Source organism: Adelges cooleyi, unplaced genomic scaffold, assembly GCF_023614345.1.
Source record: "Adelges cooleyi isolate 19-005CV unplaced genomic scaffold, UGA_ACOO_1.1 ACOO_flye_CR_arks_rails_tigmint_CR_PRNA_23, whole genome shotgun sequence".
NCBI lineage: Eukaryota > Metazoa > Arthropoda > Insecta > Hemiptera > Adelgidae > Adelges > Adelges cooleyi.
In genome coordinates, this window is record NW_026095893.1 from 13,777,388 (window position 1) to 13,803,875 (window position 26,488).

The 26,488-nt window shown below is 31.2% G+C and overlaps 1 protein-coding gene across 5 annotated transcripts in view; it reads left to right on the forward strand.

The window, feature by feature from the left end:
• Window positions 1-26,488, forward strand: part of LOC126835914 (5-hydroxytryptamine receptor 2A) — an 86,206-nt gene that overhangs the window by 26,050 nt on the left and 33,668 nt on the right. Inside the window, exon 1 of one of the 5 annotated variants that reach the window (XM_050568794.1) lies at window positions 3,541-3,634. The exons of the other annotated variants lie outside the window; for them this stretch is intronic. The gene's annotated coding sequence lies outside the window, so the exon portion shown is untranslated. Of the gene's footprint in view, window positions 1-3,540; window positions 3,635-26,488 lie in introns of those variants that run through there. 5 annotated transcript variants of the gene reach the window in all.

Here is a 26,488-nt window from a genome sequence, read left to right on the forward strand (position 1 = left end):
GTACATGCGTGTAACGCGGAATCTGTGTATTGCGCAACGAATTACCTATTTCTTACAGTTATATATTGTACATAATAGATAACTTGTTTTTTCATAGATTACTACTCACACATAAATAAACATCTATACAATTTTGTACGACTGTAGAGAATTGACCAATATGGTAATTGACAATTTTTTTCTTCAAAAATTATACGCAGAGCATTTGTAGAACAAAGGTTCATATGCAAATAATTCATTGTAGATAGTTTAAATTAAAAAAAGTGCCCCTGACACGTAATAAGTACATTTTAAATTCTAATGTATTCAAAATCATTTTAAATTGTATTACATAATGGCTTTTATTACACAAAGGGTAATCTTTAGCGATGGTTAGAAAAGGATCTAATAGACTGATACTTATTATACAATGTATTATTATACTCATTCAAAAGTCCATTAATAGCTCATTGAATAGAACATCCAGAAATAATAAAAAAACGCAACACTAAACATTTTTTTTTTAATTTGCATTTTGTCAGAACAAACCTCTAAAAAAAATTACTACTGGTAATGACACATTTAATATCTTGTAACTCGGCTGTCAGTGTATACTTATATTATTATTAACTAATAGTAATATTATTAATAAATAGCCATAAAGGCAATTATTGTGTTTATTAAAAAAAAAATACACAATTCCTCTGAATAGTCTCCAGGTAGTGAATCGTTATATTACAATTGGTGTAATAAATAAAATAATGATTACTAGTTTTTATAGTGTAACCGATAGCTGTTAAATCATTTCAATCTTGATTTAAATATTATAAAAAAAAATAAAAAAAATAACCGCAGTGTACTGTTTACATTTTACTATTTTACTGAACTCGTAATTATATAAAGTATAAACTGTATTAGGTATGTTTACATATATATATTTATAATATTTATACTAACCATTGCATCCTTTTGCGCTCGCAGCGAGGACCCAATACAAAACAAACTTAATTATTCTCGACATGTAAACGCGCTGAATTTTGATTAAACAGTATTTTCTAAGATGTGCTGTACGATTTGCGCCACGACTAATATGGCTAATCATTGATATTTGATAAAAAATTAGAGGGAGACGTCGCGCCTGCCAAAGGAGTAGGAGAATGTTATTTGTATAATATGGAATAGGTACGTCGTTTGTTTTTTATGCGATTAATGTGGACAGCGCTCGTCGATTATTATGCATTTGTGTTAATGGACAATATTATTACACACCACTGTAGCTGGGTATATACGCAGGGGTTAAAGTGGGGGGGGGAGCGCAGGGGGACTCAGTCCCTCTACCTCTAATGGTGGTTAAAAAGCCCCTTTAACAAATCATTCGTAAGGTACACCGTACCACTCCAATTATAAACAAACATTAGTCAATATAATTTAGAATTCCGTTGAGATTAAATCTTGGTTTTTATTTTTTTATCAATTGTTACTTTACTTTTATCAAATGTATTTAATACAAATTATGGACTATCTAATATATGTGCAAAAATAATTGATTTTATTAATTTTGTAAATAGCTATACTGTGATAAATAGGTATTCGATTAGCCCATAAGTGATAACATATATATGTAGGTTAAGTGTGAATGTGTGATTTTTTTATGCATACCCACCATGCGTAGAATTAAAATTTTTTCTTATACAATTTAAAGCACTAAAAACACTACATTTGTATGATGTATATATATTTTTTGTCTGGCTGATTTTTTAATTTTCTTAAAAGACAACCACTACTTACAACTTAATGTTATAAGAAAAAATATTCTCTTTCAAAATGTTAAATTTGTATAAAACACAAGTTATTCTTAAAAAATGTTGTATTATTTGTGGTTTACATTTTTTATGAAATAAATTACAAATTTGAACATTATTCATGGATAAAAGTGGGATGAGTATGTTACACAATCACTGTTTCTATATTACATATACTATGTGCATTAGACATTACACATAAAATTATATATGGAACGCTTAAAACTATATGGAGACATTGTTCCCCCTTGTAATTTTTTCCCACTTTAAGCCCTGTATATACGATAATGCTGTTGAACTTGAAAACTTCGTGGAATCGTCTAGGCTGTATTTCCTTCTGTTTTTTTTATTGATATTTTGTCACATATGCTAATTCGGTATAACGCATAAATTGTACAGTTTCTCGAGAAAAGGTTCAGCGGAGTTGTAGGGCTGTAGGGGATACGGCTTTTGCAGGTATATAAACCGATAACTCCTCTGGGACGGGAAATATTGGTTCACGACTGATCCCAACTGATCGCAAAAGGCAAATCAGAAGACGGCAGCACAGCTTTTCCAGTATTGGATTTTTTTGACGAAGAAAGGAAAATGGAAAATCACTACATTATCATAAGAGCTTTAGCCAAAACTTTACAAACGTGTAAGACTATAATAAATGATTCAAATTTCAATACTCAAACCCGAGAGGGATTTTAATCATTTTAAATATATGTGTAGATTAAAATTTTTAATTTACTCAATGTTCATTAAGTTGAGTTTAGTTTAATAAAAATTTTACATTTTTGATCTAGTCTGAACAAAACAATCATTTTAAGATTTTTTTCATATTTTTTGGACGAACGTCGTTTTTGTTTAAGAAATAATGATTTAAGAATTGTTAAAAAATTACTAACTAGATACAAAACATACAACAAGTTAAGACTTAAGAGACATGAACATCTTCCCACGTCAGTTATGAACTTGAATAGGGCAAATGGGATTGTAAATATCTTGCGTTGGCCGCTGAGCGTTATATAGTTTGCAACGTCGGCGTTTCTCCGGTATGTACGTAGATCACAAAAGTTTTTGCGGTCTGCTTAAAACTAGATGTCGTAAATTTCGGATATAAGACGGTTTTCGTCCATCTTGGGTGTTATAATGTTTCTAAATTTCTCACTCTTAAAAAGCAAAAAAGCTCACATTGCTTGTTATGAAGAAAAGTAGCTGACCATTAATTTCTTTAAGAATTTTAATTTTAACACTTATAAAATTATCACAAGCATAATATAATATTTTAACTTAATCCAAGTAAACGAGTATGTAAAGAAAAAAAATCATAATAACAATTTAACGTCATCATCATTAAACATATTGCTGTATGAATTAATCTAGTTATTGAACTAATTATTGAACGCACATTATTTTGTATTACTATTTATTTTTAACGTAGATAAGTTTAAACGTCCGTGGAACTACATAATAGCTTATTTAAAAGGCTATTAGGTCATATTGTAATAGAGACCATATTGAGTCGAAGTACTAGTAAACCTTCTTTTTTTACATCAATAACATATACAGTGGCCATTAATTGGAATAAAAAATTAATTAGTTGAATGCGCTTTGTACAAACTCAGTTTTTAGCCGTATATATGAACATACGTAGTATACTATGTATGTAGGTGAACACGTATATAATATATCTGCTTTAAATGCGCATTAGCGCAAACATGTTTTATAATATGTAAAAATATTCGACTAAAAAGTCTAATTTTGTAGTTGAGACTTTAAGTTATAAATACGTTATGGAAAGCCTAAGTTCAACGCGCATTCTACTGCCACAATACACGGAATACCGATCGATGGCAGCAACAGATGTAAGATAATGAACTTTTCTAACGAGTAGTATTTTGTTTGCGGTAAGTTACAATGTCGGATATTTAGAATTCCACCGTGGAAGTTATTATTTGACGTACAACGGGTACAGAGTTAAAAACCTTTTCAAACACAATTTATAAAGTTTACAGTCTCAAACAAATAAACACAGAAAATGTAAATCCAAAGAAATCACTCTGTTGAGAAAACCGTGGGTTGTTACGGAATAAAATTGGATTTCTTTAAAAATTAATAAAACAATAATGAATGTAAGTACAAGATTATATAATACTCGCGATGCGGATCTTTTCAATAATCGGGTTTTGTAGTATTGTATAGTGTTTCAAATATTCATAATGGATAGTCTTTGAAATTAATCAACTAACATATTATTATATTATGCTACCTGGGGTTAAGCAAAAACGCGAATAAACCTAGCCTCCCCAAACAAAATTCATTCGTTGGACAATGACAACAATTAAAGACACTGCTTAATGTTAAAGAAATGTATGTTAGTTATCGTAGATGTTCTTTTTTTTAGTATTATACGATTTCCTACGACAAGGTTAATTATTTACTTAAACTTTTTTTTATTATCATGTGTAGTTTTGGAATTCTTAAAATTATTGTCAAGGTCCGAAAAACAGCTATTATAGAACTAGAACTATAATGTACAGAGATAGTATCGTAAGGTCAAATACTACCAAACACAAACCAAGTTCATACTATTATAGTTCACTATTATTATTATTATTATATTTTTTTCATACATATGACAATTACTATCATTTCCGAAGTTTGCGTTATTGTCAACATCTTATTGTATACTGCGGTCAGTCAAACGCCTTATGTAATTCCGGATTTTCATTAGGTCAGTATAGATATTATTTTTTTATCACCTATGATTAGCATGCAAAAAAAACTATCATTCCTCACGTTTGCATAAATGTTGTATAAAATGTTTGAAACGTTCAACTAGACAGTTAGTGGTTTGGCGTACGCATCACGTTATTGTCTCACATGTGCGGTTGTGTCATTAGTGCGGCGCAGTTAGACATATAATTTAAGCTTCCCGCAGACCTTTTGTCGGGTGTGTGTGTGTGTGTAGAGTATACATGCTACATGCCAAATGAGCAAACACGTAGCTAGTAGCTAAGTACTAAAAGAAAAAAAACGCCACGACCGTTTTATAGAAGGAAAAAAATACAACATATAGATAGTGTTTTCGTATCTCCCGCCTCGGTCTTGCGTCAGTCATAAAGCACAATAATATTATGCCGTAGATACTAGACACAACATGTCTAAACACAATTGCCGGATAATAAATATTATATTATATTTATACCGTTTGCAAATTGCACCGTTATGACGCATAAGCGTGCATGTAGATTACTCAGACTTGTGCATCTTTTTTTTATTCTACACCCTCGTGTAATTTTTCTCCGACCATCCAATTTCTTAACCTCTATATTCTCAAAAAGATCACCCACGGAGGCCGTTTGCCTAGTAGTCAGTATTTCGTGGTATCATTCTTAAACCTTAGTTGTCTCAATAGAAAAATAACACTCAATGTCACACTTAATACTCTCTTAATTCCCGTTTCATTCGTCATAAGCTATTAACGTATGAACGTTGTATAGAAAATTAATCCTGTAATCTGATTGGTTTCCTTTTAACGTAAAAAAAAAAATATCTTACTTTCACTTTATTCGTTTACATATTATTTGTATCCTATGTTTCACGTCCTTCACGAGGTCGACATTATTATGCAAAAATAAAAAATTAAAAAGCAGTCGAATATTTCAGACGGAAAAAATTGGTTTTGCAGTAATGACTCCTTATTATGGCGAATATAAGTATGTTTCATAAGTGCTCTATACATTTTTGAATGTTAACGAAAAGTTAGGTTCCGGTTTTTGTTCGTATAAACAACGTTATCGTTTTGTATTTCTTTTGTTCCCGTCTGTTTCGACTGTTACACAGTCTTACAGGTATTGTACAATTATTTTACAATCAAAATAATAAGTCTTCATAAACTTCAATCTCGTTGTTAATGAATCGCAGTATACATACAAGTAAGATAAATACGCGACAAAGCGGATTTTACAATGAAATTTTAAACTGCATTCATATTGAATGCCAATTATCTCCTTCTAAATAAACAAATACAACTACTCGGGGGTAAACTGTATTATCGATTTTCCCCTCTAAAATTATGGGCATAAACCACTATGAAGTGATTTTGTTATAGAAAAAAAACCAAATGGTAGATTGTTGGCATAGTGCGGTGCTAGACTCATCAGTCATATTGCGAAATGATGATGGAGTCTATAGTACAGATCTGTCCTCAATTTCTGACGATATAAATTAAAGGAGAGCAAATTTTATAATTAAATAACCTAAACAGTAATTTAAAAATAGAGCCTACAATTGAACTGTTTAATTACTCATGCATTTAATGTATACATTTTAATTAACATATTATAATATATATATTAACCTACATGAGTTATGTTAATAAAAATTAACAATATAATTTTGTTACTTTATTTTATTTTCATATTATACTTGTTTTACTTAAACCTGTTTGAAATAAAAATAAAATACCTAAATAATCGCTATCACAATAATATTTTTATTTAATGAACGGGAAATTTATATTTACTAATCTCTCGGTATTAATTTTAACGAGTGACGTCGTCGTTAGGCCAAAACGATTTTTGTTTTGCCGATGCTAAAAAAAAATAATAGAGGTAAGCAAGGAAAGTAATTTAAAAATGTTTCCACTTCAATGAGCCGTCAAGCTTTTTCAGGAAACCACTTTAGACGAAACCGAACACAAATATATTGTTTAAAATTCAAAAATCAACGCTTTTGCCTCGTGTGTATACCGCACCGTGCACTGCGCATGCACATCTTTCATTTTATGTGTTCCTCTTGGTTTTATTTTTCTAGTTTTTTCGGCATCGTCCTTTTGGTGCTGATCTCGATTGCCGTTGCCTTTATAACGTATTAATAATATATTATACAGCTGTCGAATTCGCACGCGTACAACTGCTATTTCCACACATTTACATCATAATACAGTTGAAAAGCAAACCATCATGCGTGAATGGGAGCCGACTTTTTGGTTGAATCACAAAAGTTATAACGCCAGTATTTTGTTTTTATGTAGGTAGCTTAACAGGTCTTTAAGGTCCATTAACACTGCCATCATGAGATGGTGGTATTTTTAAACAAAATAAACGAAACGAGAGTATTAATAAAATTAAACAAAACCTAAACAAGACAAAAAACCCGGTAAAAGGTATACAACATTGAGCGATTAAACAATATATTTTATCTAACGTATTAGCTTTTACGATTCTGGGTTAAAAGCGGATAGAGATATACGTTGAAAAGAGCGATTATCCTTTTTATGATAGCTGAGCGTAAGAAGATGGCCGACGTCACATTATATTACAGCGGCATTTGCCAAGTGTTATTATAACAAAAAAAAAAAAATACATTATAGTTAATTTTTTAATGCTCCAACAAGTCTTTGCTGACTAACAGGCTTCGGAAAAAACATTATTAATAATAATTATTAATAATTTTGTAATTGAACACAAAATTAGTCGACTAAATAAAAATATAAGGCAATAAAACCATTAGAAAAAATAATTTTTCTAGTTTTTCTCCTTATGAGTTTAAATAAAAGTATACAATATCTAGACAATAATTTGAGTTTTTCATTTGAAAATCAAATATTTTAGCAAGCACTCAGATTTGATTTACTTTAATTATCTATTAAATTTTGACTTTTTGATTTGATTCATTTTTCTTTATTCGTCGTAATTGTAAGTATATATGGAAGTTGTATCATATATTTATTTAATACCATAGACCCAATAAGAATTAGGTCTTCTTCTTATTAGACCTATGTTTAATGCGTTGTGTGCACCATATTGTTTCTCATTGCATGACGTGTTTCGGCCTTATTGGGCCATCATCAGATGCCAGTATAGGATGCAAATGCCAACAACCGTAACCTTTATTTGGGCGAACAACGCGAGCTTTTTAGCTGGGTCCTGGGCCGCGTACGGGTTTAGTTTAATACTTTTTTTGCTCATCTCAACGCGCACTTGTGTAACCATACGAACCGAATTGGGGAAAAAAGAAATCCAAACAATGCGGCGCATAATTTTCTCGCAAAAGCCGCGGCTTACTCCGGCGTTCATTTGGTTTTGGACTGATTTGGGTTAAAAGAACTCGTGACCACTGCTATCTTAGGCTAAATAGATGTAAATTGTATTAATCGGGGCCCCCGGCCAACGTGCCCTTAGGGTTAAGATGGCACTGCTCGCGACCCATCTTTTTGTCCAAGTCACTCTAGAACACATGGCACGCCGGAGGAAACAGAGGGGATTTCTTTCCTTCTCGATCATCCGAGTTATCATTAGCAACACTCTCGGACTCTCGGTTTTAACGCACTAGTAGACAAGTTCGGTACCTAGAATTTAGGAGACGGCAATATAGATGAAATGTCTGTTAGCAAATGAACCCAATGACATTACGCGTTTCGATCTTATTGGATCATCGTCGGATACAAGTAGAGAAACAAACGATGCACACGATACAAGAGTGTCAACCGTAGCTGAACGATAATTTTTTTGATTTCGGGTTCAATAAATCGTGCCGAAGATGATGATATCGATAAATCGTTTGTATAGGGCTAGGCCAGTCGAATAGTTTCTATCGGGTAGTGTACACGACGGCCGTGCGGAAGTCGCGGAGATAGAAGACGTACACGGGGTAAAGGACTGTGTAATATATAATAATATATTTGTCAACGACCGAGGTGGTGGCTGCTAATGAGATCAACGGCCCAGGCGGTGATGATGGTCGGCAGCGGATGCCTTTCGAATGCCTGTAATAGACAATGATTTATGAGTCGGCCAAAGTCAGCGAATTATCGATGCGACAACGCCTTCGCCCGCCAATATATAGTTTCATTAAGTTTCGCGAAAATCCAAAAACGCAACGACGTCGTGCCATACGTTTTTCCCATTATATTTAAAGTTTATTAAACAAACTTCAAGTAAGTAAGCAAAGAAAAAAATACAAGATTGATACGTTGTGTTGATACAGTAAACATGCAAAATACACGTTTGTAAGATCCTCAAATAAAACAACAACTCCGTCAAACTAACGTTTTCTGCCTGCAAAGGGCTAGAATAAAATGAAATAAAAATGTCGAGTTGGATGTGTAACTGTGTTTTTTTTTTAGATTACACATTTATTAACAGCTGTTGTAAAATCATTGATTTTTAAGTACACAGCTGGGGGTGCTAGTCTGTGTATAAAACTGACGCGGCGGCAAGTGCTTTGTCATAGCTTAAATAGCCGGACGGTACCCGTATCCATGGGGTCGAGGTAAGGTAAGGTAAGGATCAGGTAGATACACTGAGAAGAAATAGACTGAGTGGAGAACGAAGCTCCAAATAATGATAATATTATTATAATTTATTCAGACCTACTAAAAAACAAGCACTTAGAGTATATCTGGGCTATGAAACCAAGCTATGGCTCGCCTGGAGTAATTTTATAGTGTGCTTGAAATAATGAAATTATAACACATTAAATGTTATATATCCTTATAATGACACGAGTAAACCCCATACTGTATACAACTAAGTTCCGAAAAAGTTTTGAAACCTAAAAAAAGTTTCATTCTAAAAGTTATTTTTTATTTAAAAATGTAATGTATTATTTCAACTAATTTGTAATGGAACAATTATACAGTATTTTTTTAAATAAAAATTTCTATAGAAATTTCTAAAATAATTTTATATACTAATTATACTAGTGTACAGCTGATTAAAGTTTAAACTTATACGAATAAATAAAAAATAACTTGAATGCTAAGGACACAAGTATAAGAGATATTTGAAAAATATCATGCGAATACAATGTGAAACATTACATGTTTTTACAAACTTGGTAACAAAATGTTGGTTTATATATTATTATTTACTGTTGTTTATAGAGGAAATAAATAAATAATAGTAATAATTTATTTTTCATAATAAATTAAATCATATCGGTATAATAGTTTTATTATCGAATAGAATAAAAAAAGAACACGTATTTCGAAATTGTTGAACTAAAAAATTAACAAGATTATGTTACGATATTAAAGTCAATTAGCATAAAATATTGAAATAACTTTATAAAATATAATCATATTATCTCTTTAAAAAGACTTTTAAAAAATCGGTTGTCCGACATTATACTATTATAGTAATAATATTATACCATTTTTTTGGCAATGAGAAGTTTCGTTTTATTAATCGTTAAATTTAAAATTTTGATAACTTTTCATGTTGACGACTTTGTTTAAACTAATTAATATTCATGATAATCAGATACTTAGGAACATATTGATATTTTATTTAACTATGTAAAAATAGTAATTTTGTCTAGCGCGAAAATTTATATTTATTTTTCCGTATAAAAATATCTTAATTGTAAAAATCTTTACTAAAAAACAACATGATATGAGATTCCTAATTTGGGTGTCTTTGTTTTGCACGACATTGTAGTTAACCGTTGTAGAAAACAGCTCTGCATTTGTTTTTCGGACCTATTCAAACCGTCCTTACTACAATAATAATATATCTTTATCAAACGATCAACAACACGTCTTTGCGCTTATATGTGCGACGCCGTACGTGCTCGGAAGTCAAATGGGCGTTTTTAAGAAAAACCGTTCTTCATACTGTTTTTTTATTATAATAATAATTCAACTAAATTAAATATTTCACAACGAGACAGAGTAATTGATCGCACCACGTTACGACCAAGAGCAATAAGGTATTAGGCATACAATTAATATAGATGAAAAAAAAACAAATAACTCAGCATGAAAGTTACGAAAGAGTATTTTTTTTTATCGTTTAAAATCTTCGAAAAAAAAAAATCTGTTATACTTACTGAAATGTTTTTAAACTTTCTTCGGGATAATTTTTATTTTTCCAAGGCTCATGTCGAATAAAAGTATTTTCATGGCAACATGGTCGTTGTCCTGTAGGTATAATAGCGTTTCGTTCTTATATTATTGGTTTGAAGGAATTCCGAAATAAATGCGCTACAGATACGAGGGGAGAAACCGTCAATATTTGTTGAAACTTCCCAAACTTTATTGAATAGACGTGTGTCGGCATCTTAGGGTTTCGCGATTTTTTCTGAGAGGTTTATCCGTTGGTAAAAAATTCATGTCAGAATGAATATAGCATAATAAATATTCTGTATTATGAAGCAGCTTGGCGTATAAGCAGTTTGTCAATATTTATCCCTACGGAAAAACAAACAACGTGTTTTTACCTTTGTGACCTCATTTATGCGACAAATCTGTGCAAAAAAAAAAAATGAGAATTTCCAAACACTGAGCTTAGCAGAGAATATATTCGCAAAATGGACGTCGACAAGTATGGTATATAATTTATTAATATAGTATATCATTGTCAAAAAGGTCGAAAATGAAAATGTTCTGATTTCGTACGACAAACGTAATGAATTGAAATATTAGTTTTTTAATTAATATTTCGTAATCACAATTGAAATGTATTACTTATTAGTTGTTATTTTATTTTATGTTCGATACTTGATAGTTCTGCACGAGATATTTTTTAATTAGAAGTAAAAACTATTTAACCCTTCACTGCACAATGTTCCATATATGGAACGATTGTATTTATTGTTTATATCTGCTCATGCTGTACATCTTTGTATGCACAATGTTCCATAATGTTCCAAATTATTTAATTAGCGTTTTCCATGAAACCAAAACTCAAAAAACATTTATTTTTATTTTTTTAAGTAGTATTCAGTACATTTATAGCATATGGTCAAAAAAAATTCATGCAGTGAAGGGTTAAACAGAAAGTTGTTCGATGGTCATAACACTAACAGCAACAGTATACAAAATGGCGTTAAAAAACGTTTAACTTAGTATTTCTAAATTTTAGTAAACAATAATCATTATGATTAAGTTATACTTATATTATTATCGTACTTGCTTTATCTATTTATTTATACTTTCAATTATTAGTATTCAATACTAGAGGCTCGATCACATCTACTATCGTTGTTATATTCATAGTTATGTCCAATAATTGGCTTACAAGTATTTTAAAACGTTAATACTACTATTTAAATTTGTATTATATATATACATATATACATATATATATATATATATTCATTTATATTGAACTGAAGTACTAAAAAAAGAGCTCATGAGTTTCAAAACAGAAGCAAAATAAAAACGCTAAAAAGGTAACATTAATGTGTGTTAAAATAACCACTTTTAAAAAATTGTCCGAGACTTCTCAGACATCCTATTACGTTTTGGTATCGTTACTTATTATTATTCTATAGTGTTTAACGGACAATTTATTTTTATTTATATATATATATCTATGTACCTTTATACATTATACAGATTCCATCATCCAAAATTAATTAAAATCGTTATACGTTTATTCCTTACTATTATTTATTTGAAGATAAAAGTTTTGACTTATATATAATATTTTCAATAATTTGGTCAACTATTAAACTTGAAATTTTGACACTAGGCACGGCCCAGATGATCTTTCTTTTGTTCCATCATGCATTTATTCAAAATTGTATACATTATTATATGGGCTGTTTAACGAATCATTTATCTTTTAGTTTTACTAATCAATGGCACTTGTTGTGGTATAAGTGTAATACAAATATTCATAAAGTGATTCATTTGTTTTGTTACCAAAACAAAAGGATACACAAACAAATTTCATACAGTCAAAAATAATATAAATATTTAAAAGGTGTTGGCTTTCTACGTGCTATTTTCATAATAAAAAAAAAAAAAACATTTACGGTACATAATTAAATTATACAAGCATTTAGAACACCTTCGGTGAAAGGATTAAGTGTTCCCACTTCGTGGTGAAACAATAGAAACATTCCGTGCGACCGTTCATGTGCAAAAAGCAAAAGTATGTTATAATGCTAATATTATACTAACATGGTGTTTTCATTAATAATTTAAACATTATAATAACTTGAAGAAGTAAACAAAAGATGACATATTTGACATTTACAAACTTTGGAACAAACCGGGATGAATGAAATATTTTAGGTTAATGTAACGTAAAATGATTTTTTTTGTTGTATACAAAAGTTAAAATTATAATTATGCATATAATTACAATAAATGATGTATAAGTAAAATTCCTTATTAATAAATTAGGTATACGTTCCTGATAATAAATTGTAACTGTAGTGTTAAACCAACGGAAGGTATTATTATTTGTTTGTTTAATAAAACATATAGACAAAAAGGTTTATATCTTTCACATATTGATTAATAATGGTTTTAAGAAGAATTTCAAGCATTGCATCTGTCATTTTGTTTTTGAGACACTGTACAAAAATCAAAAACATATTAACACATTTTTATTCGATGCGTTTATTTGCATATTTCTCAATTTAACGGATCAGATGTTTTTTTTTGTTTTTACTATAAAATTATAAAATGTCACGTTTATAGATTCTCGGAGATTTGGGGACGGTGACACATTATCCGATATCTACTCGCAGGTCCCAAAGGGAATTACATGCCCTTCAACGGTATAGTGCAAAAACCTGTTGCTGCACTCCAATGTTTGTGGCGGGACGGGATATTTTAACGATAAACGGGATACCGAAAAGGCAAAGAGCATTTTAAACAATTGGTTTTAAAACCGACCTAAGTCGGTAAGGGGAGGATTTGTTTGTAATCTATTTGAAGCATAATATATTTATAGTACCTACCTGTGTAATAATATAATATATAATACAAATTAAAATGTAAACACAATTCAATAAGGAGATAAGAAAACAAAGATGTTGACTCTGTGTCCTGTGTGGTTATCAGTTTATTGAAATACACGCTACATTAACTAAATTAATGCGAACCTAATAATATACTATTAAAATAATGTTTTGTATTTTTTAAATTTTTTTTATTAGCCTTTATTGGAAAATATGATGGCTCAAAATATTGTTTTATATTTTTTAATTAAATACGTCAGAATTATGAGAGTGAATATAATTATTTTCTGCAGAAATAAAAATAACTATTAAGACTAATAAATATTTATACAATAATTAGTAGGTTATTGCAGCTATCAAGACCCGTTATTGTGGTTACTAAGGATTATAAGCCATAAAAATCTCACAAGAGTGACTTCTTTCACGTTAAAAAAAAAACTGCGTCCCGTATAGTAATAATGCGGAAGTGACTTAATCAGTGTATTTGTATTTATTATCTTCGGTTCGGAAAGTTTGAAAATTTCAAATAATCTCGCCAATAAGTGCAACAACTTTAATACTTCAAATGTCAACTCTATTGAATCCGCAACGCCCTCTTTTTAAACAACTTTCAATAGGTATCCTTTTAGTGAATGTCACAGTTTAATTGAGTTCTGGCCATTTATATTTTTCTCATATCACTTTAACAATAGAATTTATATCTGGCGTCGTGGAACATTTTTCTTAATTTCACTTTTCATACGTAGTTTAGGAACTTAGGGTCTGAAATGTAGTTCTGAAACGGGGATATAATATTTAAAACTTCCTCGAATATCTGTAGTAAAACTTATTTTTTTATTTAGGAAAAATCAGACAAACGGATGAAATTACTACGACCTTATCTATTTATGTTGTTTTTAACGGCGACCCATGCCATGTCCCTACCGCACGTGCTTACCAAAGCTACATATACAGAAACCCAACTAAATCAAACAACTAACCAAAAACCAAAACAAACAACTTACCAACCAACAAGCCAACAATGGTCATTGATGCTTAAAAAAATATATCGATATTTCATGTCAGTACAATCTACGGATTTGCATCGAAGAGTTTTGTTAAACTCAGTTAGTTTTTATAATAATTTCTTCTGCCCTGCGATTACACTGATTTTCCTATGCACCCTTCTCCGTTATGCCTCGACCATACTGTGCTAGCTTTTAATTTCTTGCCATGTTATCTGAAATTGTACTTAAATAGAAATAATGTATTTTATGTTATAAATAATTGTAAAAGTAAAAACGTTATTGTTTTCATTATGACTTGACAGAATGAATTCTGTAAATATGTCCGCAAAAAGACGAAAAATGTAAATTTATCATTTATTATTAGTATTAATAACAATATATACATATATAACATATATTTTGTGTTTGTGTTCGACTTTCTACTTAGCTTAATATTTTAAATATACTTGTTTATTTATACTTACTTAAATTAAAAGTATTAAATTATTTATTAATTATTGTAGCTCATTAAATATTTTATTCTTTTTTATGTATCGGTTCTAAGTAATTTTTAGTGAAGCACAATGCTTTAAATAATTAAAAAATAATAATTATTATTTTTTTACTCGTGGAAATATATTAAATATTTTAAAAAAAAATTCACTTTTACATGAATACGCGACTAATGTTCAGCGCTAACGGTAGATGACATGTCAACTTGCACTAGATATTTTAAGCCAAACTGTTTAATGAAAAAACAGAGTATATTATGGATTATATCAATTTTGGTTGTAAAAATAACATTCAATATAACAACACGACGACTCATTGAATGATCGGATTTTAATTTTTAAAACTCAAGATTTTTCATTTAACCCTTCACTGCACAACGTTCCATAAAATATGGAACAATTGTATTTATTGTTTATATCTGCTCATGCTATACATCTTTGATGCACAAATTCTTTGGAACATCTTTGATGTTCCAAATTCGGTACAATTCTTTAATTAGCGTTTTCCATGAAACCAAAACTCAAAAAAAAAAATGTATTTTTCTAAGTAGTATTAAGTACATGTATAAGCATATGGTTAAAAAAAAAATTCATACAGTGAAGGGTTAAATCCCTAAAACATAACGTTAAAAATACAAATACAAGAATTTTAAACTCTTTTATGTTACACTGAAATTGAGTGTGGAAAAAAATGTCGGTTTTTAAAAAAATAAAAATATCGAAATCCGATTGTTCGACTAGGTATAACGATAATTATTATTGGGGACTTACGGTTTGTTTTCGAAGATCCAAGACGAGACGATCCAATTTTTAATGGTTCACGTTGCGATTTTTGAGGGGAAAAACAAACTAATAACCGAAACAAACCTAACGCACGTGACCGCCGGGACTACAGCAGCTCTGTTGCGAGAACGCACACCGGACGGCGTTGTCGAATAACGATAGGCAACACACTATACCATAACTGAGAATAATAGTAATATACGCGACGGTCGCCCGGATTTAGACGTACGCGGCACCGGAGCTGTTGGTCAATTAACCGCCACGGACATGGTCGGAGGTCGCTTGTGGTCTAGTAGACAGCGCGTGTAGTGCTCAGCTGTAGGCAGGCACTTCAATGTTGTTTGTGTAACGGTTTTTTTTTTGTGCTTTGTGCGCCGCCAAACGGAAAGAAACCGGCCGTCTGTGTTGGATAAGTGTCGCATTGACATTGAACGTCATCCGGCGGATCCGGTGCAGGTAAAAAAAAAAATCCGTACATACAAACCCGGTAGTGTTTGGAGAAGGGGGAGGAAACGAGGGGCGGGCATGAGCGATCGAAGGGGAAAGCGGCGCAACAAGTGTGTCGTTCGATGTGTACACTGTACATTGGGCAAATGTCAGCAATGTTTGTGTGCGGTCACCGAGATATAAGTCTATAATATACATAATAATAATAATATTAAAAAAAATTCGGTTTACCGTTATCCGTTCGTAAACAACTACCTATTACGGTGAAATTTCGTTTTTACACATATATACCTACCTCAACTATTTGAATCGAAAGTGTGTAGAAATCACCGGAGCAACAAATACCTTTAAGCATATTATTTTAATAGTATGTTGAAGTTTAGGTGTGAAACCCACACTCGTCTATTTTGTCGTGGCCGTTCGCACGTTAAAATGAAAATATATTTGTGCTGTAAACACCACGGCCCTTAATCAAATATTATGATTATAATATTGTCTTTGTGTCTTGATAGCAAAACGATTACTGTCCCCGCATCCGGCATCAAACTGATGAGCAGAATAATACACAAAATTATTTACTATCAATGCAATTTTATTTTTTATTTATACTTAAAAATAATCGTCAATGAGCTAGTTATTATAGACACAAAACATACTTTGCTACAATTTTTTAAATTTATTCGGTGGAAAATTCAGTTGCACGAAAAGAAAAAAAGATGTGATTTTACCGAATAAAGTGAACACTTATTGAAATAAACCCTTTACAAAAGTAAAAAAATATTTTTTTATATTTTTTTTTTACAAAAGTAAAATATAATACTATGTATATATAGTCCAAGTAAACGCAGTGTTATCATTAAAATAGTAGAACACTATTTTAAAAGGAAATTTTATTTTTTGATTAATTAAATACCTTAAAAGCTACTAATTGCGTTTTACGTTTTAATCGTTCGTGTAATAATACAATTGCTAAAAACTCAGCCACTAAAACGTGAACTTTACGGATATTCTTTATTTTTGGTTACTACTTACTATTATATAAAATATTCTAGCCTAAAATTTAATTTATATGTTTTATTTTTATAATATGTTCTGAACGTAAGAATATTTAAAATTAAATGTGATTAATTTGTGTGTACTATACACAAAAAAAACTAGTTTTATCTTTAAGTAAAAGTTTAAAATAATTGTATATAAACAACTATACCAATTACACCTAGGTTAGCAAGATAAACCCAATGGCATTGTTTACTGAACTATACCGTTTCTATGTTTTACAGTAAAAATAAAACACAAATATCAACATATAAATAATTATAATGCGTACAATACATATCTAAATAATAATAATTATAGTGTAATTGGTTATTAGTGTTGTGTAGGTGTCTAAATTTTATGATGTATCGTTTCGACCACAAGCTTGTTAATTGTTTTATTTTTAATAAAGAGGTCGTACCACTTCAATATGATATAAATAAACAAGAAGAAACTGGATTTCTATTTCAGGTGGATTTTGTTATACAGATCCAGGCGTTAAAATCGAAGTGTTCTCTTTTGGAACCTGTTTTTAGTTTAATAGCAAGTAGACCTCAAATTTACCACATCCGTAGCCGAGCTGTTCGTCGAGTAATAAAATTTGATATATTTTCTCCAACATATCTCCTCTTGAACTCTAAAACATTTCATGTCCAAACGCTCCATATTACAATTTACAAGTACGATAACATCGAGACGTATAATGCGTTAACTACATATTCGTATAATAAGTTATACCGTTGTTTTTTTAAACAATTTTTTTACCTATATTTAATTCTAATAGAAAGGATTCACCTCGGGCCGTTATAATAGCAATGTGCTTGAAAATAAGAGCCTTGAATATTGTAATACCAGTATAGCTAGTCATTATGATACGGCATAATTTATTCGGTAACATAGTACGGCTACAAAATACAAGCATTTGATGAAAAAACGTGTGTTTGTAATTATTATGCAGTATCTTTAACAAACACTCGTAATCAAACGGATTGACCTTGTTTTATTAAATTTACCCATAAATTTTGTGGTAAACGTATTTATAGTATAGACGTTAGCCATAAGATTTTTTATTTTGACATAAATTCGTAGAATGTCAACTTATTTAAATTTAATGATTGTGTTTGGATTTTGCGCACTGTTGGCAAAAGAGACATTTAAAAATGTCCTTGTAATAACAAGAAAACGGTGCAAAAGTGCACAGATAAATTTATTAATGATTATCGGCTCTGGATGAATAATGCAGTAGCATAATACAATTTGACCGAATAATAATAATGTTCGTTACTTATTTATTTATATATATATTACTGAAAGAGAATAATAATTATGCCGGCTCTCTTTTTTATGTACATTACAAATTCCAGTATAAAATACCGGTACAACGTTACGTAGTCACCACAGCCCATGAACTTATTATTTTGTACTTGTCCATGAGGATAATAGGGCTACTTATAACCCAATAACATTGAGAATAAACGAAGAAAACAAAAAAAAAACTCCCGGCCAGTCTATGCTTAATGATAATGAGTATACAAAATATGTTTTTATTTAAATGATTTTTCGCTGTATATTGACGGTCGTCGGGAGGTTGGTAATGACGATCGATGACCATCACTAAACCGGCTTAATTACATTGTGGAAATGGAACATCTCGGATTTTTGTCAATTATCACGCATTATGAATGTATGCATTAATAAGCTGTCCCGACCCGGCGTTGCCAGGGATTTAGTTTGCTAGGACTGAGTAAAATAATTACAAATAAGATAAAAAAAAAAAATCAGTTCTTCAGGCTGTATATTGTAAATCTTTAGCATAACCCGTCTTAGCTTTTTTTTGGTTGTACATGTGTACATTATATTATATTGATCATGTCCCCCTCTTACTCAAGGGTCCCAGTCCCAGATCCAGTTCCAATCGCGGTACATAGAATCGGCCTGTTTCTTTAATCATCCCCTACCAATCGCTCGAGTATCGTGGTTACCATGGTTACAAACCAAGAGTTTATTTTGGGTTAGCAATTCATTAAATCAAATGATTATATTGACAGAGATCTAATAAGTAACCAGCGTTGCAAATTTTGATCTTAGATAAGTTTTTAGTTTTAGATAATATCTCAATGTTTGTATAAAAAAAATATGATGTCAAAATTAGTAAAATAATCCTTGTCGAATTCGTGTATATTGTGGTCTTTCTTATGGAGTAAAATGTTTGTTATTTCAAATTGAATTTAGATGCCAGCACTCAACAGTGTAAAGTTGCTTAATGACGTTCGAAGTCTATTAACCGTAATGAACATTAAGTATAAACAGTTTGTACCTACTTGAAATAATAAAAACTTACGGGTGTTATTTTCTTAATATTATGCGATTTGTGATTTGTAAATTAGTTGTTTCTGAGGGGTGTACTTTGGACGTTTTCGTTTTCTATATAAAGGTCAGGAGATCAAATTGTGTACTATACTAAAACGAGTCGTGAGTTTTTTGACGGTTCGCGGAGGACTTTCACTCGATAACGAGTAAAAGTCATTTAAGAAAAGGAAAGTTTTGTTTTATGCGAATTTCTAATGATTCGTCACAAGGACTATAATAACCTAATACTATTTATAATCTCTAGTCGTCGCATCGACGAGCAAATTGGGCTTTAAACGATGTCCGAGTCTTAGGCTTAAACATTTTTTTTTTTCGGTTACATTTTTAGTTTGTATGTTTTTATTTCCAATAAGTGCGTTTGCGTTCGACCAGTCTGAAAAACGACACCCCCCCGGGGTGATTCAATTTTCCGCGTTTCTCTGAACGGCCAGGGCCGTACATCAGGTCGAGTAGGCAGAGCGGCATTAACAGCACTCGTTTCTAGCCGACGGCTGATTTGTTAACAAGAAGACTACGGTGTAGTCGCGTCAAGGAAATAATTTGCGGTTACTCTCTAAGGTCACTACCGCTAATACCGAATCGACAGCACGAGCGCGTAAACGCTTTTTATATATATTTTTATTACTTTTTAATGAAAATAGCGCGGTAAACGGTTATTCGCAAAAAAAAACCGAAAAGTACAAAACATTATTCTTCTCCCCCTCCCCTCCAAATAACAATTTAATATCTGTATTAAAGCGGACATTTTCTGGAACCAAGGCGATGACATTCTGCACGTTGCGGTCAAATTAATTAAAAAAAATAAATATCCATAATATTTTATGTCCACGATGCACAAAATATATTATTATTATTTTCAAACTGTTATATTTGAATTCCAATTGCGTACGTATCGGTATTTATTAAAATATTTATAACGACATAGTAACGTTTTAAATTCCAACGACAATTATTGTTGTCGATGTTCAGCGATCCGTCGCTATCTCTATAAGTATAACTCGTATAAATTATCTTGATTCTTGTTGTCATAGTACTTAGTTTTGTCTTTGGTCTTTGGAGCAGTCTGTGTACTATACTTGTAAATATCTAAATGAGAAGTTATTGTCTACGTGACATGCGAGAATATTATTAATATACGAATCCGCCAAGCGGCTTTACACACTAGGACGACGGCAGACAGGTGGAATCTGCATGGAATAGTCGATTTGCATCTAAGGCATGTGAGATTCAGTTTCTTGTATACCAGTTTTCCAATATTTACATATCCGGTGTCCTTGAAAAGAAGTTTCACTATCTTCCGACAGTGTAACGTGCACGGCAGCCTGCTAAACATAATAATATACAGATACGTCCTAATCAGAAATTTGCATATGTAGTTTAACTATTTTATTCCAAACGGTACTATCCTTATGGAATAGTGTACGATATATCAGCACGTTGCGCAGATGAATTGAATATGGCTGAGCCTCGAATAGCTAGTCAAAAACCATTGTTATGTATACAATGGTATATTTATTGTCTAATTCTGACTATTGTGTGCTATAATATATTTTGGATATCAACTTGATCATACATTTAGTTTTTTAATTTATGGATTAATTAGATTAGCTTTGAAGCTATTTACTTTAAACGTAAATTTTCACTTTTTTTCCGTCTTTTATAGCTAAATTAAAAATCAAAAACTATGTTACTTTATTATTTTTTTTAGTCTTCTCCGTATTTCTCTTTATTATTGAACGTCAAAGTTTAATCTTGTTTTTATTTCATCGTCTCGATATTCTAAATTCACACACTTAACGAAGCGTCATACCTTTCCGTTTTAACCCCCGTTATTTCGGTATTAGAAATAATATGTTAGCCTTTTTTTATAACTTGTGTCTTGACTTCTTCATATAAAAAAAAGCTAACAATTAATTATTTATTAATTGTCTTTCTGTAAAATATTAAATTTATCTAATAATGATATATTATATTATTTAAAAATATATTTATATATATTTCAAGCGAAACTTAAGAAAAAGGAAATAGCGAAACTCAGGTCAATACGTATAAATCTTAGGTTTCAAGTTTCAACCAAATTTTAAACTTCAAGATTATTGCCTTATTAGAATAATGTATTCAAGTCGATGTACATAATATACTGCAATATGCAACGGATTGTTCGGCGAAACACCGTTTCAACAAGGGTTAATGGCTTACATTTTTGAACGATTCAGGATGTATTCGTCCAATTACATTGTTCAAGCAGTTAATTGTCCGAGGGGGGGGGGGGCAAGAGTCGGTCGGAAGGCCGGACAACGCGTTTAGACCGGCAAGCTCAAATTATAGTTAAAAAAAAAAAAACACTTATAAAAAGGAAGCGTGTACGACCTGTACACGTAACGTCGACAAAAAGAGCACGGCTTGAAAAAGGTTCCTAAAAAAAAAAAATGGTGTATGTAATATAATATAAATGACCTACACTACACCGGGGCCGGCATACAAGCTCGACGGGATGTACGACCGCCGGCGGAGAGAATGAGGAAATTAGATTTCCCGAAGGGAGATACGACGGGATTTCGTGAGAACGACTTGATTAATTGACCTGCAGCCCGGCGGCTCTGGACCTAGTCGATTTTAGAAGCGCCAATTTCGACAACGTCCAAGGCCCGTCGCCTGAGCACACGTGTACACTTTTTGGTTATTTTCACAGACGTCTGTATGTAGGTAGGTAATCTGTATTAGCAGCGGCGGATCTCTTGGTTCGAGCTCAATGGTAAAACGAATTAAACGACCTCGGCGGCCGTCAGAAAAGTCGGTCAAAGACCGTTTACCGTCGGGAAACATCCATCGCTGTTAGAAGTAAATTGTCCGATATTTATATTGTTTTATTTTGCCATCGTTGAGACAGCCGTTGTTTAAAACTTTAGTTCACAGACCGCCCACCCGGTCTGCGATCCCATAATATATCACAGACAACCTGTTCGAAAAGTGTTGTCGGTAAGAGCATTATAGAAATAACCATTATTATAACGATACTCTGCAAACTCGGTTTTGATTAGAACGTTCGCAGTTGCTGTAATGCCAAAATAATTATTCCCAAAAACGTTTTGTACTGTCGTAAATATAAACAGTAATAAATAAGGGAACAATGCAATACTGTTAAAGTTTAACCTGTAATCTATTAATCAGCGGACCGGTGCGCGTGCCTTCATTCTTGCGCTATAAAACATGTAAATTTAAACCTATTGTTATTGTGAGTTTTTAAATGCTTGGAAGAAAAATAAAAACTAATCATTGCTTCTATTTAACCGCATAATATAACCTTTCACGTTATCAGGTGGCGTCTAGCTAAATCTCTTATTAATAGTATACCGTCTGTTTATCTTTTAAGGCGATATGTTAGGTTAATTGCTAACTTTCTCACTTTTCATCCTACTAGGCTTTTTAAACTTATTTCTCCTGATTGCTATTTGAAAAAAAAATTATATACGTGTATAGTGATCGGTGGGAATTAATTTAAGGGAAAAAGATACTCTCATAAAAGTCAAAATAACTCCACTTCTAATCGATGGAATGATGCGGATGATAAACCAAAAAAATTGTAGAGAACGATTTGCTGTAACCGAAGATTTGTAATTTTGGCGGCTTCACAAACTTTATTTTTAAAAAAGTGGGTTTTATGCCGTCCGCTCCCCCCCCCTTTTCCCCTATTAATACTATCGAAAACCCCTATCTAAAATTTGACGAGTATACCACCTGGAACAGAACAAGACAAAGAACGTGAAACCCATCGATTAGAAGTGGAGTTATTTCGAGATTTATATTGCAAAACATGCAAAAAAAATGATAAGCTGGAAATGAGCTCTAAAATTAGCATAAGCAAGATCCGAAAGTGTACAAATGACTAAAAAGTGCAAAAACTCGGACTTATCACCTACAGAGCGACTTTTTCGACCCATCCAGAGGACAAAAAAATAATCGAAAATTTCCAAGTTTTTGGGTAGATTTTACTGCCATATCGCCTTACGAGAAACCCACAATTCGAGAAAATAACCTTTTTAAATTCATTCCTTTACATTAGGCCGTTTACCGCGATAGCACTTAATGAAAGTCAACCAGACAAAGAACAAAGAAAATGCTTCTATGAAATTTCTCGGCTCTACTTAAAATAACATTAACTATATAGGTAATTTAAGTGATATAAATTATAGGTCATTTTAATTAAAATTATTAAATATTATACATTGAAAATAGTAGTAAATTTGTGTAGTTGAACATTTGTACAGGTAATTTGTATAGCTGTAATAAGGTTAGTAATTACAATTTTTAAAGTGATTTTGTACTTTAAAATTTAAAACTACTACAACTAGGTATTTTAATACGAAACATTTCATGTGGGAGTTTCGCTTTGAAATAACATTTTGATTTTTTTTTTAATACTTGGCAACTGAATTTGATAAATTAAGATTTAATCAATAATTGTTAACGTGATGTATATTTATATATTGAAACTATTATGATGCGAATTACTTTATTTGTAACTCGCTTAAATTAACATTTTACACACATTTCATATCTGTAACAACTGTGAATAAGTGTGTAAGTCGCTCTCAGTGATTTTACAAGGGAACGATTTTAAACTTGACCAGCTGCCATAAATCAGGATTCCATTTAAAACATCGGTTTTTTTTATTCTCTTATATTGATAAATATCTTAGAGGTACTCAAGTGGTTTCTTTTAAGCTTAAAATAGCTCAAAAAAAACCCCCCCTTGTAAAATCACTAAAATCGACTTACACGCTTATTCATATAATTATAATTTATAACTACATAAAGTGTATGTTATTGAATTATACATTTCGTATCTAAATGTTGACGTGTAAAATCATATAAAATCACACATGTAATAACACTAGTAAATCTTGTTGCATTGCGTTTCAATGCACATCATTACATATGTAGGTATATTATGTCCAGAACGTTTGTTTAGTTTAACAATCATCAGTAATTACAACAGACTATCGCACAAAATAAGTGAGCATAGTTTTGATATGCTAATACAAGTAGCTATTAATACTTTAGAATTTAGATGTTTCTAATTTCCCAAAGTAGAGCGGATTGTTAACTCGTTTACCGTACCGGTGTTAAAACGGACATGTTAAATAAAAATAGGTAGGAAATAACATAAGAACCGATTAAGGTCTTAGAGTTTTTCGAAGGCGCGTGAGAACTAACTAAACGACTATAATATAATATTGAAAGTGGCGACATAAAAAATAGCAATAGTGAAAATGTTTAGAGGTAACAGAGCGCTTCTACAACGACATTGCCTGCAATCTTGAACGACGCCCAAATGTTTTCAAAATGCAATACAAATAAATATAGTATTTCAATAAACAATTTCGTTTAAGTACTTTAAAAAAAAAAAACGCAGTAAGATTAGAACACCATTTCTATTTTCTGAAACTCATCGTTTTATTATAATTATTTACACTGGTGTATAATCCAATTTAGTTTAATATATTAATACGTTATATAATACTAGTTGAAGGGTCCGGTGCAAGAACCGGCTATCTCTGCTTTTATCAAAAATGTTGTTTAATGGTAAAATAACTTACATGTTCGCGCATCAACCAGTACAATCGAAGTATATTGTCTACAAAGATATTACAAAACGCGTTTTTCCCCGCCAAAAATGGTAGATGGGGAACACTGGATTTTCATTTGGCCGTCTTGGACAATTTTAAAATAATGGAGATAGCCGGTTCTAGCTCCGGAACCTTCAATTATGTTAATAACACCATTTATCTATAAGGATCACTAATTATTATTTGAAGTACCTAATTCAATATTGTCATTGAACGTATTTTATTATTTTTTGTTAAAAGTGTTTTTGTATTACTCGTTATATAAGCGTATTAACTAAAGGACATATTATTTTACAGTATGCATACATAATCCTTGAAACGGTCATTAGCAACTATAATAGACGGTTCTCCCTATAGCAAAAAAAAACTCCCATTGATGATGACCGGATGGCCGCTACAATAATAATAATAATAATATAGAAGTTTGTCGTTAACACGACAACCGGTTTTACTTGTATAAAAAAAAATAAAAGCTCTTATAAGCTGATTAAATTATTATTTATTTATTTGTACTATTTATCGACTAACTGAACTATATTATTATAATACGTGCAGCGAGTAGGTAGTAACAACAGAAATTATTTATACAAAGAAAATAAAAATTACACATAATATTAGGTATACAAGTATAAATAGTTCTTGAATATTATTAATATTCATTTATTTTTTTGAACCAAAGCAGCAAGCTTTTGTTAATTTGACTACTATACGTGTATGAACTCACTTAGTGTTTGAATAACATGGCTTAAGGGTAACACCGAACACGTAGACATTTTGTACATTTCTCAAATTCAAACCTGAACAGTTTAATCGTGCTAAGTACAAACGGTATCGCTATTGGATATTGATTAAAGTATTCTACTACTTTTAAGTTTTTACGAAGAAAAATGTATCCCTCGTGTTATGTAATAGTGTATTGTGTTTTGTTCAACATTACAACCTTTGTAAAAAGTAAGAGTTGTGAACTACAACTGTAATCGTTATGTCATTTCTCTCTCTCCGTCTTTTAATGTAATTGTTTTTTTATGTAACAATGGTGCGTGGTATATTTTTTTTTAGTGCTCGTTGAAAAAATCACAGAAGCTGGTAAATCTCTTGATTTTAATACCAGATTTGTACGAATGATTACTAATTAACAACAAGTTGTTTCAAACAACAACATCAACAAGTTTGAATTTTATAAATATCGAGTGACATCAACCTGTAAGAGGATTTTGTTGGAAATATCAAAAGTATTTTATTTTTCGTTA